The sequence below is a fragment of the Callospermophilus lateralis genome, chromosome 1 (genome assembly GCF_048772815.1).
Source record: "Callospermophilus lateralis isolate mCalLat2 chromosome 1, mCalLat2.hap1, whole genome shotgun sequence".
Taxonomy (NCBI): Eukaryota; Metazoa; Chordata; class Mammalia; order Rodentia; family Sciuridae; genus Callospermophilus; species Callospermophilus lateralis.
In genome coordinates, this window is record NC_135305.1 from 110,325,023 (window position 1) to 110,338,855 (window position 13,833).

Genomic DNA, 13,833 nt, shown 5'->3' on the forward strand with positions numbered 1-13,833 from the left:
TTTTAAACATTGGCTATCTTTGTGTTGGGTTCTTTCTTTATATATTTTGGATACATTTTCTTTTAAAACATGTTACTTGCACATATTTTGTCCTTGTCTGTCAGTTGTCTTTACACTTTTTTGAAAATATACTTTGAAAAAAAGTTGTTAACTTGAAGTTCAATCTACCCATATTGTTCTTTTTCGCTGTGCTCTTGGTGTCCAATCCAAGAAGAGTTTGCCTAATAAAGTCAAAATTTACTCCTATACCTTCAAAGAAAATTCCCCCTTTAGCTCTTACATACATATAAGTCTATTTTGAGTTAGTTCTGGAATTAAATTTCGGTAAACTCTGTGCACTGTGTGAGGGGTCAGGTGGATATCCAGTCACCCCAGCATATAACTGAGAAGACTTTTTCCCTTCGTTGAATTATCTTGACATTCCTGTCAAACTAAGTAACTGCAAATATGAGGGCCAACATCTGGACTAAGCTCTATTACAGTGGCTTGCAGGTCAATCTTTGTGCCAGTATCACCCTATCTCAATTATTGTCACTTTTTAATAAATTCACAGTTGGGAAATGTGAGTTCTCCAACTTTGTTCTTTGAAGATTGCTTTGGTAAAGTAATTGATTATTCAAATCCACTGTCTTATCAAGTTAATACTTCTTGTGTAGGAGAAACATTAAGATAAAATGTTCCAATAAAAAGTAGCCAATGCATTATACTTAAGTGCTGATTTTTAAAATAGCCTGTCCTTCACCCAAAACATAAAAAAGAGAAAAGAAATGCAGAAAATACCTGATGCTCTGGGCAAGCAGACCCAATAAATGGGCATCAGAGACTGAGGGACAGTAGAGCCTAAAGACCCTCTACCAGGCTGTGTAACCAGATGAGATGAGCAGCAAATAGTTCTTATGATGTCAAGTTCATGCTATTTCTAGTCCTAAATTTCAACATTCAGTGATTCAACAAATATAGGAACATCTTTTGTTTGGGCAGAAGCAGAAATCAAATTAATTATTGTGTAATATTTTTAAAATACTTAGACTTACTTTGTAAAAACAAATAACCCAACGAATTCTTTGACTACTTTCTCTTTGGTATTTCTTGCATTTTTTCAAATATCTTCATTACAAAATCTTAAGTAGTTTCCATTCAGAGTACTTCATGGTTCAGGTTGGCACAGAGAGAAAGGCTGTTTTCATATGGAAGAATGGAAAAAATATAACCAGACAAGATTTCCAACCAGCAAGCAGAAGAAACTGCAGAACAGGATAAAGGTCAAGCTCTGCACATGAAGCAAAGTGTTTTAGGGCCTGAGCTCTGGGTCTAAAATACATACAAGTCAACTGGTTTTAAGTTCTTAATTTTAGCAATAATTTTATATATATATATATATATATATATATATATATATATATATACACATATGTACAAATATATATAGATACATATGTATATATATATATATATAAATACATGTAGACATATACATATGTATATGTATTATATATTTTGTATTATACATATATTATACAGAAACATATATATGCACATCTCAACAAATAATATAGATGTATAAAATAAGTAAAAATTTCTAGTAAATTTTTTTCATTGAGAAAATTATTTCTCAATTTTTAATTGATTTAGGCTTCCTACATTGTTTATTCAATAACTGAATACTGGGGTCCATCCCTAATATCAAAATCTTATATAAATATAATGTATATATATACACACAAATCCACTCATATTTTCTGTTAGATGGATATATCCCATTTGTTTATCCATATACCAGTTGAAGGACAGAAGTTTAATTGCTTTGCAAGCAAAGGAAAAACACAGGGGACTCTTATACCAGAGGCTGTGATTCTACACATCAGGGGGAACAGAGGGGTTTTAATGATGTGATTTCAGGTGTGTCTGGTCCTACTTCACTTGTTAATCTGAGATATAATCATTTTTTAAACCTTCTGGTGCCATCCTCAACTCTGAATTTCTTCACTCCTGTGGTGGGTATGTGCTCAAGGACAGATAACTGGACAAAAAGTAATTCTCTTCCCCCCCAGATAAGGTACAGGGAGAGGAAGATGAAATAAAAAATGTTGATTTTAAAATAAACTTCAGTGGCAGAGCATCATGCTGGGGTTTTTCAAGTTAAGTTTTTAATTTAATTTATACTTAACTGAACTTTATTTGTCCATGGTGGGTGGGTTGTATTGTTTAAAAAGGATCACTTTTACACCAGTTCATATAGAGCAACTTTCTAAAAATCATATATTAAATCTGTAGAACAATATATTTTGCACTCTATACAAACTTATATTAAAACTTATAGTAAAACCAATTTGTTTCAAATTCATCTGCTTCAGAGTTCTAGAAATTTGGAAATCAACTGAAAGGACTCTTTGTCTCAGAGTTGGGGAGTTGACCACCTGGGAGGATAAGGAGGTGTGGAAAACAGTATATGATGGATGGGGAGGGAGATGAAGCTGGAAACAGAAGCAGGATCACATATGGGGGAGCTCCCATGGGACCTGATGATGCCTCAAAAACACTTGAAGAAAAAAAAACAGAGATGGTAGGAGCAAAAGTAGGGCTCTTCTGAGCCCTTTTGTTCCCTGACAACTAGCTAAGACACTTCATGAGGGTAGAGATGTCCAATGCTCACTGACCTCCCTGCCCCACTCCCCACTGAAAAATGGCTCTCTAACAACTGAAAACACAAGTAGAAGCTCCCGAGGGTGTAAGGGCCTTTCCTGGGGGCTGCCCTGTGAGTTCACCACACAAAGTTGGGAACAGACAATTCTATGGTGGACCAGTCTTTCATGGAAAACAACATGCTCATGAGATGTCACATGATGGAGTCCCTTATTCCATCAACTGCCAACTACTCTACAAGCACCAGCCCAAGAATTCCTGATGCTCAGAACCCAGTGATCTCATCTTTAGAGAACAATGGGACTGGGGCCTTCTGGGGACTCCCATTGGTGGGCAGAGTAGTGGGTGAGTTCACTTTTTCCAGAGCCATCGGCCTGGTAACCAGAGTGAAACTTACGGATTCACAAAAGGAGGACATGGGCCTTCCAGGCAGTAAGTACACCCAGACCTTTGAGTGTGGGGGAGAAACTTTCAGGGAAGACCCTTTGCATGGATGGGGGTGATGGCTGCCTGAATGGAGTGCTATTTAGTTAAGAGACAGACTCCTCTAAGAAACTAAGGACTCCTCGAAGGCAGAGACCATATTCTGCCCAAGCAGAAATGATACAATTGAGGTCCTTGCCCTTAGTGAGGCTTCTCTCTCTGAATGACTGCATGGGTCCTGGACTGGGAGCCAGAAGGCCTGATTTGAGTCTGGGCAGATCATGGCCCCTCTACACCTAGTGTTCCTTATCTATAAAAGGCTATGGGGTCGCTTACATGCCCTGCAAATATAGCTTTGACTGAATCAGGAAATTATTAGGCATGTCTTTGAGAAGGCTGGGAGGGAATGAGAGGATGAATGAGCCAATGAGAAACAGTTCAGGTCCCAAGCTAGAGCTGTCAGTCAGCTTGCCTCTTTTCTATTTTTTACTGCCTCAGCGTGGGTGCCATGGTACTTCGGATTGTTGGGGCTCTGTACCCTGATAACTGGTGGCTGCATCCTCTTACTCCATTGGAGGAAGAACCTGCGGAGGAGGCAGCATGCCCAGCAGTGGGTGGAGGTGATGAAAGCTGCGACTTTCAGTTATAGCCCACTGGTATACTGGGTCAACAAACGACGCAGATATGGCATGACGGCCACCATCAGAATAGACCCTCCCCGGGCTGTTGCCTATAATGATATTGAACTCCAAATTCCGGATCTTCCATCAGAGCCGCTCCCCCGTGAAGACATGCATCACACCTTCAGAGGTAGAAGCCCCAAGGAGGAAGCCGCTGTTACCTTCCAACCTGCTCTGGTGGTCCCACAGGAACCCTCACCTAAGGGGATGCCAGAGCGCCAGACCCCATCGCCCTTCCCGATTATCTTTCCAGAGATCCCCTCTGCCCCTCCCCTCCACACCCTGAACTTTCCTCACATGCTGTCCCACTCTGCCTCCTACCCCTTTCTCGAGGCTCCTAAAAGGCAGGTCCACTACTATTCCCTTCCTGCACTGGCCCAAGGGCTGAACCGACCCAATGTGTAGACTTTTACTACAGGGTTGAAGCCTCCTCTCACTGAAAGGGGGAGCTTCAGGGGCCAGGTATTAGAAAAAGGAGTCAAAGACTGTGATCCTGATACACAGGTCATAACCCTTATTGATGTTACATAGTAAAGTTTTTTTAAAAGTCATAGTCATTTGCATCTCATTTGCCAGTAGGAAGGCAATGTCCTTCCCCAGTGTGATATGGTGCACAAGTCTCACCAATACAATAACTGGAGGCTGGCTCTGAAGAGACACATTGAGCTAATACATGTGGATGAGCTCAATTCCCTCCATCAAGTACTCAATGTGTTCAAGACCTTGGGCTAGGTCCCCAAAGGCACTGCTCTTCTGCAGGATGGGAAGTAAAATTGCCACAAGAGTAACAGTTGCCAATGGCACAGGGCTATGGCAGTTCACAGTGGCTATGCCACTGACCAAGCAAGTCATCATGAGGTCAGTGAACCATACCACACTATGTGCTGACTGGGTGATATCTATGATGTATTGATTCTTAGCTGGTTGTTTCTCTACATTATTTCTAACAGAACAACACTGCAAAATGGTTATTATGATTTCCCTTTTACTGATGAGGAGACAGGTTCCAAGGGCATATGCCATTTCTTTTTTGTTGTTATTTTTGCTGAGCCTCTTCTCCCATGTACATCTGCCTGGCATTACAATTCCTGGTCTTTCCACCCCATGGTACCCTTCCTTAATCATGTCTTCTTAAAACATCCTTGGTGAATGAATGCATCACTGTGTGTAGAGTGTCATCAACTTGGCCTACAGATTTGCTTACTGGAGGGGCTGGTGGTAACCACTTAATATTATATGCAGTAACACATCCAAAGAGTGTATCCTAAGATATCCATGGCTGCACAAAATTGAGTCCCCTGTCGTTCTACTATATGAGAATATTAATAATTTTTATACTTTCTGGATAAGGTCCAAAAAGGAGACACAAAGTTAACTATGAGATTGCCCCCGTTTAAAGATAAGAAAGCCTGCTTCTGTCCCACAAATTTGTCCCACTGACTCTGAAAATGAGCAAAACCACTTAACCATATTTCATCTAAACTTTAAATGTACATGGCCCTGAGAGAAGTGCCTGTTTTTGCCTATTTTGTGGTGTGTGGTGTGTGTGATTGTGATTCTCAGAAGTTAGTAAACATGTAGCTAAACTTTTATTTTTTTCCCCCATTGTGGTCTCAAGGGCTTAGATCCAGCAATGCAAAGAAAGCCTGAGTCCTATCTCTCTGACCTCTAGCAATATATTTTAAGCCATTTTCTTTTTTTTTTTTAAGTTAAGTGGAACCATTTCTTCCTTGTGTAAACATGGTCTTATGTTGTTTCTCAAAATACAAAACAGGACTAAGCAGATCTTCTCTGGAGAACAGGGGCAGAGGTTCACTTCTCCCTCACCTTGCCCCCTCTTCACCTTGCCCCCTTCAACCCTGCAGATATCTAAAGCCCACGGTGTATAGTCTTCACTTCTTCACATCCAATAATACTCTAATTCTGAAGGTAGATTCTAGAACACTAATTTGTGTCAAAGATCAGTTAGACCCTGCTTTCAAAGGAGGATAGAATCCATAAACATAAATCAAAAGTTTTCTTTCTCTTAAGAACCAGGGGAGTGGGGGAAATCTTTGTAACACACAGTGACAGAAAACAAAAATGTTTTATTCAGATAAGTTAAAATGGCTGTCACTGATATAAAATGAAGCTCAAACTGAGTTATAAAAACCTTGAATTCACCCCCTAAACTGAATCAAATTTGCTTATATGTTACCAAAATAGCTCCACTAGAACAAAAGTAGATTTGCATTACTTCATATGACAATACAAGTTAAGTTAGGTTCATATAGCAAAAAATACATGCTCTATAAAATCTCAGGATACCCAAATGTGTTCTGGTTTGGGTATGAAAGAAACCAAATCTAGTTGGTGTTGGCAAGCAAGCTAAGGAGAGGCACAGCAAACAAAACGCTGTCAATAAAAACTGCTTGACAGGGCATTGACCCCATGGGAGTCAAAATTCTCCACTGTGACCAGCAGGGCCAGCACAGGGGGTTGGAGGGGTTATGTGCAGCAATGCAGAGAAAAGAAACTGCAGTTGAATGGAACACAGCCAGCAGCAGAGGAAGGGTTTCCACTCCTCAGCTTTGTTGCCGCAGACCCATTCCTGGGTACCAGGAATGTTACAGCATCTTGAAACCAGGCACTCTATTCCTCTGGGAATTCTACAGGATTTGTTGCCTCTCTGAATAATAGAAAGGCTCTTTAAGTAAACATTATGATGCCAGTGTGTGTGTGTATGTATGTGTGTGTGTGTGTGTGTGTGTGTGTGTATATATATATATATATATATATATATATATATATATATATATATACATATATATATAAAAGGTCAGGAAGCAAGCAGTGCTTTGGGAAACTAAAGAAGAGTAGGAGTTGCCACACTGATTAGCTAAAGGATTGCAAATGAAAGCCAAACTCAGATCACTACCCAATCTTTCTCAGAGAGCTGAGGATGTGGCAGGTGAGGCTTGACTACATCTCAACACAAGGACTAGGCTGGGTAAGTGAGGACTCCATACAAATATAAATCCCACATTAACACTAAGTAATTGGTTTCTAGGGGTTGTAAGCTAGTCTTCTAGACTAGAACAAAGGAAGTTGAGATAATGACCTGTGTCTGCAAGACATGGTAGTTTCTCAGGCAGGATGACAAGGGATGAAGACATGGTAGTTTCTCAGGCAAGATGACAAGGATGACAGGCCTGAGCGCAGAATGGGTGCATGTGGCAATGACCCAGCGATTCTATTCCTAGACATATATTGGGGGAATAAAACATCTACAAAACACTGCACAATAACATTCACAGCAGTATAATTCCTAAAATTCCAAATGTGGAAACAATAACCAACACATGAATGGAAAAATAAAATGGGTTGTGTCCATACAATGGAATATTACTCAGTCAAAAAAGAAATGTATTGCTACATGCTACAACATGAACAGACAAGGATAACATTACACTACAAGAAGCATACACAATATGATTTTGTTCATAGTTCACATCCCAATACCAGCATCACTCCTAAGAGAGACTCCAGTCCCAATACCAGCATCACTCCTAAGAGAGACTCACTCTCATTCTCTTCTACTCTCAGCACCCAGTAACCACTAATCTACCTTTCATCTCTATGGATTTGCCCATTTTGAACAGTTCTTATAAATTATATAAGATGTGACATGTTTTGTCACAGTATGGAAACAAAAGAGTGGCTCCATTTGCTGAACTAGTGGAGAAGCAGTATATAAAGAATTTATAATCTAGAAAAAGGTCACACAATTTTAGAGGAAGGAGAAAATTTGAATGTCATCTAGTCCAAATATCTAATTTTCTAGGTGAGAAAATCTAGATCCCCCCAAATCCTGGGCTGACCCAGGGATAGTCAGACATAGAGTGACAGAAGTGAGAATTAAAACACAAAGGGTTTGGTTTACAATGTAGGAGTTTTTGTAGACTGATTCTCCAAAATAAAATTCCCTTTTTCTTTCACTTCATGTAATATGATTCAGTGATCATAGGGCTTGCTACTTGCTTGTATCTAAACTAGGTTGGGTCTATTTCTTGAGTTTTAGGACAAACTTGTTTCAAGAACAAGACCTAAATCATTTTCTCAATATAACCAGGTGCCTTTCAAGGTCTAGTATTTGGTTGCTACCATTGTTTCTCCCTTTGAGCATGTGTTTTGTGGAGATTTCCTACTAAAGTACAAGCTCTGCTTAATTTTGAAAGCTCACAAGCTGGCAGCCCCAGGAAGTATGACTCTAGAGCTCACCCATTCTCAGAGAATAGCTCTGACATGTATTTTATCCCCTTGTTCTGATTCATTATCTAAAAACTAAAAAAGATATTTCACAACTATGGACTTTAGGAACAGAACTCTAAAATGTCTTTTGCTTATATATTTGTTTACATACTGGATACACAAACATGTGAAACTCCACAGGGCAGCCATATCATTCACTCTTGCTTGATATGTTTTCTCTGTGACGAGGATTGATGATCTTTTTGAGAATAAAGATTTCTGTGATCCTTTGAGGGAATAAATTGACTCCAGCCTTACCTCTTGATCTCCACCTCACTCTATTTATAATCATGACACATTTACTATTTTACCCCTTCAGTTTGTGAATCCAATACAAAGATTAACCAGTTGTTGGTTTTTAATTGAGAAGTAAACCATCTTTCACCCTCCATTCCAAGTAAAGCAAAACCCACAATCCATTAAGTTTGTCCAAAAAAGTCATACATGATAGACTAATGATTTTTCATTTTTTAATACTAAGAATTTCTATACATTTTCATCAAACTTCTAAAACCATAGTTTTTACAGGAAAATCTATCAACTCTACAATATCCAATATGAATTCTGAATTTCAACTAGATGATCTTTTTTACATATATATGATATGAACAATAGCTTTGCTCACAGGGAGTGCACATCAGGAAAAGTGGGTTGAAAAGATTCGTAAAGCTAGAAGGGAACAGTGATTTCCTCTAGTATAAATCAGACTCCTTCATTTGAAAGAAGAGGAAACTGAACTTAGCAAAGGAAGGACAGTCTTGTCAAGAAATAGTTGTAGAACAAGAGAATGTCCCAGCTAGAGAGAAAGGAAGGAAAGGGGGGGAAGAAAAGAACCTCACTCTAAAACTCACACCATGTACAAATATTAATTCAAAGTGATCATGGATTAAAATGTAAATATAAAGCCATAAAAAAAGGAAAGTGAAGCTCAGCAAGGGAATTTGGTTTGCTGTTTACCCTGTGACTTAGACTTGTCACAGAGCTTGTTTCAATACATTATTATTCACCGGCTTAACAAATTCCATTTGGCCTAATAATTCTCTACTCAGGCTCACTCAGAGTAAATGGTTGCCACTCTGTTGACTGGATATTTGTTCATGCTCTTCTGGTCTTGAAAAATCTGTTTCATGCTACTTCAATTACTCATTTAGCCTTCACTAGGCAACTGCCCTGTGCCAGCCATCCTGCAGGATTAGAAGCTGGAAGTCAGGTTTCCCATCTCAAGGGACTCAGAGTTCATGGGGGAGAGAGTGGAGTCAAACCAAATGAGATTTAAACCCCTTCAGGGGCAACAACCAGCTTTTCCTTCCTTTTCACCAGGTGAGCACAGCCAGTGGAGCGCTGGGCACACCTGGCACATTTTGGTAATTGGGCAGTCTTGAGGTCCAGGACACTGGCTGCCCTGGTCTGTTGGGAGGACTGAAGTCTACAGAGATTAAGGGGCACACCCTCCATAAGGTGAGAAGAGGAGAGCAGGCTGTCCCAGGAGACTGGGGGCCACCTGCTCATCTCTTGGTCTTCACCAGGCAGTGGTTACAGGGGGAACCGCCAATGGAAGAGAGAACCGGGCAGGTCCAGGAAGACCCCCAAAGCTCCACAGGCGCCTCCTCCCAGGGCACAGCCCAGGGCTGCCTGGGGGTAATGATGGCTGTTGGGCCCTCACCCAGGCCCATCCCTGCAGCACCTCCAAACAGAACCTTAAGCTGCTAGATGGCGGGATGTGGGGGTCCCACTGCATTTCTATTTCCTTTTCGGTCTCTTTTCTATAGTTTGGAATTTTTTACTGGTAAAAAGTTGAGGGCTAGCATGGGCTCCCAGGATAGAGGGACTCGCACAAAGTTCCTGCCACCTCTGGAAGCTGGTGTCTCTGACTGCCAAGCCTGACCTGGGTAACCTGTAGGTCAAGGACAGCCTCCTGGGGCTTCTGAGGCAGCACTGCCCAGCTGGGCAGGTGAGGTCCCCAGAGACCTTTTGCCTCCTAGGACAGGCCGCTGAGCTGGGGTCCCACAGAGATCCGAGGTCAGTGCAGTGTGGTGTGGGCAGGGGCTTTCTAGACTCTGGAGGGACCTGGGGTCCAAGAGAAGGACAGGTTAGGGATCCAAAGGGCAGAGCTCCTCAGTCTTCCAGGGCATCTCCCACCTCTTCCCCGCCAGTGACCCTCTATGTGTAATTCTAAAAATGAAACAAACTGTACATTGAGTCCCCTTACCCTACCCCTGAGCTGAGCCCCTTCTGCAGAGGTCGTCCCTGGCTGCAGCAGGACAGGGAAATCAAGAAGAAGGGGATTACTGTATGTTTACTTAATTTACATCCAAGATCACTTCTGCAATCACATAGGGCAAGATGATATTTTTAAAAATGGTGTTGGAATAACACTATTGGAGCACACATGCACAAGGCCCTGGCTCCAATCCCCGCAAAATACACAAACACACACACACACACACACACACACACACACACACACATTTATACACACACACATACACAGAGCACAGGAAGCAGGTGGAGCCAGTGGGGATGCAGTATGCTCTAGGTTCTGCACCAGGAGCTCACATAGCTCATCATGGTGGTAACTCCTGCTGAGGGGACCTAGCTCCAGGACAGGGGAAGCTGGAAGCCTGTGGCCAAATGCTTAGGCCACTGAGGCACAGCACCCCCCCCCCGGCTCCAGAATAGGCTTGTCCTTGAGGAATCTGCCCCATGATAGCACATGACAAGTGCCACTCAGAAAAGTATCTGGAGCAAGAGTGCAGAGAATGTGGCTTCTGCTACTGCCATTGCAATGCCAAAGGCACAGGCAGAAGTTCCTAGGTCACTACCTGGCTAAGCACATTTATGAAACCCAGGCCTGGACCTTGCCAGCCAGCAGGGAGGGGCCTAGAAGAAGAGTTCAGGCCAAGGTGGAACAGGAGGGGTGTGTGCTCACACACACAAAAGTGTTAAGTTTTGCTGTGCTAAGCAAAACAAAGGGGTTCTGTGAGAAACTATAAACTCTTTGAACTGTGTCCTTGTTGCTGTCTTAAGAATATAAGAGAAGGACTGGGGATGTGGCTCAAGTGGTAGCGCGCTGGCCTGGCATGCGTGCGGCCCGAGTTCGATCCTCAGCACCACATACAAACAAAGATGTTGTGTCCGCCAATAACTAAAAAATAAATATTAAAAAAACTTCTCTCTCTCTCTCTCTCCCTCTCTCACTCTCTCTTTAAACAAAGGAATATAAGAGAAAAGAATGTTTTGCCAAGTTTAATATATATATATATATATATATATATATATATATATATATGTGTGTGTGTGTGTGTGTGTGTGTGTGTGTGTGCTTGCCAAGAAATTAACTAACTACAAGTCAGATTATAAGAAGTATGGAGCACTGTGACCATGAACAAAGTTATTCTGAGAATGTTTATCCATGCTTGAAAAGATTAAGCTGCCGAGAGGATGTATTTCTTTTTGCTATATAAAAGATGCAGGGAAAAAATAAATGCGCTGCTCATTTTCTACTGGATGTGTGTGTGTGTGCGTGTGTCTTTCTTTATGCATCTCTGCTGTACCAGGAATTATAGATTGTCAGCAGGTTCTGACAGAGGGGAAGGTAGCAAGCAAGCAGGAGGGGGACAGTGACTCAGAGGATGAGAGTGAGGCTGAGGAAGAGAGTGAGGACAAGAGCAACACAGAGAGTGAGGAGGGCCCTGAGAAGGAAATGGAAGATGCACAAGAAAAGGAGGCAGAGGAAGACAACCAAGGAGAGTCTGAGGAGGGAGGAGATGCCACCAAGGCAGAAAGCAAATTTCACCCAGAAATAGAATAGGAAGCAGAGAGTGGCCCAGAGGAAGTGTCCAGCCAGGAGTTGATTTGAGCCCCAATTTCTAGAAAGATAGGCAGCTCATCTGTTTCGTGTGTCTGGTCATTGAGGCTCACCAGGGCCACCAGTTCTCCACTCTAGGTGAAGCCTTCAAAGAACTCAGTGTAAGTATTGGGCATTGAGAGCACAGGCCTAGGAGTCAGGACAGCTGGGTTTCAATTCAGATGACCTAGCAGGGACTACATGGACTTGTCCCTCAAGAGCTGAACTATTCAACTTGTTGGGAGCTGTTCTTTTTCACAGCTGTTCTTTTTGGTTGAACAACTTTGAGAATCCCATGAAGGTATGAACTTTAATCTGAGAAAAACTATAGTACATACAAAATCTAGTATATAATTTCTAAAATATTGCAAGCCTCTGGCGTCTGGATCCCAAGCAAAGCAATCCTTGAAAGTTTTTAACCCCACTTTGGTCAGTGTAAAAATCATCACCATTGTTAAAACTAGTGCCTTGACTGAGAGTTCTTGATAAGGGGATCTCTGCCTACTTAAAAACAGAAAACCATGATTTTATCAAATTAATCTAAGGGGTGATTCCTCCCTAGGATAATGGTTTTGATAATGACTTGATGTGTGCCTTGGATTGCTGCTTTTAGATTTTAGGTGTATGAAACTTGGTAGAAGAGTAAGAAGGCCAAGGCCAAGTGGGAGTGAAAATGAAAGTTCTCAGGTTCTCTGGCCTTTTTCTTATCTTGGACCTTACTGGTACCCTGAAAACAGTGTTTGGCAGGCCTTAGATTTTGGTAAACATTTGTAGAAGGAATGAATTTGCAAATGTGTTTGTGAAAGCAAAGTGACCACAATACTCAGAGTGACCAAGAAATCTTTATTGCAGCAGTGCAAAAGAGGAGAGAGAGAGAGAGAGAGAGAGAGAGAGAGAGAGAGAGAGAGAGAGAGAGCGCTCCTGGCAGAAAAAGGTTTTTATAGCCCTTCTGCTGTGCTGCCTAAATCTAATAGGGTCTCTGTGTTTGCAAGCTGCCTTGTTGGCACAAGGTTGGTTAAGCGTTCAGCCTTGAGTCGGGGCTTGAGCATTTGGACTTGATGCAAACAGGTGATAAAGAACCAGACAGAGGGGGTTTGAGTGGCTGGTTCATCTTGCAGCTAACCCTTGTTTAGCATGCCCTGCAGACAACTTAGTTCAGCATGTCCTATATGTACCATTTCTCCCTTTTTTCCCCTAAGTGACATGGGGTGGCATAAAATCATCTGGCTACTTCCTGCTTAATGATGGGGCAGTGTAGGACCTATAAGGGAAAGTGGAGGAATGTCCTGGGGACAGGTCTGGGAACACCAGGGCAGCTAGAAATAATACCCAGTGGCTATACACAGTTATTTCTGCAGGGGTAAAGACCACAAAATTCCTTGAAGCCAAAAGTCATCTATGACATCAAGCCAGTCCTGGTTGGAGGAGATCCTTAGTATCAGCCACTGGTCCTGTTGCAGGGACTCTAGGAAGTATTGAAAGTGTTGTCTCCATGTAGTGTCACCAGCACCCGAAGAGTATCAGAGCGAGCAAAAACAGCATGAGGATTAAAGCAAAGGTCAGTTTTGTCAGGAGTTCCACACTGCAAGACTAGCAAAGAAGAGGCCAAAGGCCATGAGGAGGCTTAAAAGGGCATAAAGGCTTAAAAATCCAGGGTGGCAGGCTAAGACATTCTCTGGGTTCCTTGTCTCTCTCGCTGTCAAATGACCATAGTTTTTGCATTGTCAGCATTGGGTGAAAGCTCCTTGAGAGGAGATGGAGTCATCTAGGTCGTGAAGCAGTTGGCAGTCCCTGAAAAGAAGCTGGTTAAAGGTATGGTTAGAAATTGTGTTCATCTGGTTTGGGAGGAACTATATTATGCATGGGAGGAAAGTGCAGAAGACTATTATGCCTATAAGAGAGACTAAGAAGGGCATGACAAAGGGATTTGAAAAGATTCCAGAAAAGAAG

At 41.9% G+C, this 13,833-nt stretch overlaps 1 pseudogene; it reads left to right on the plus strand.

The window, feature by feature from the left end:
- The first annotated feature begins 4,506 nt into the window (after positions 1-4,506).
- On the plus strand, positions 4,507-12,023 carry LOC143397851 (tripartite motif-containing protein 44 pseudogene; annotated as a pseudogene).
- Positions 12,024-13,833: the final 1,810 nt, after the last annotated feature.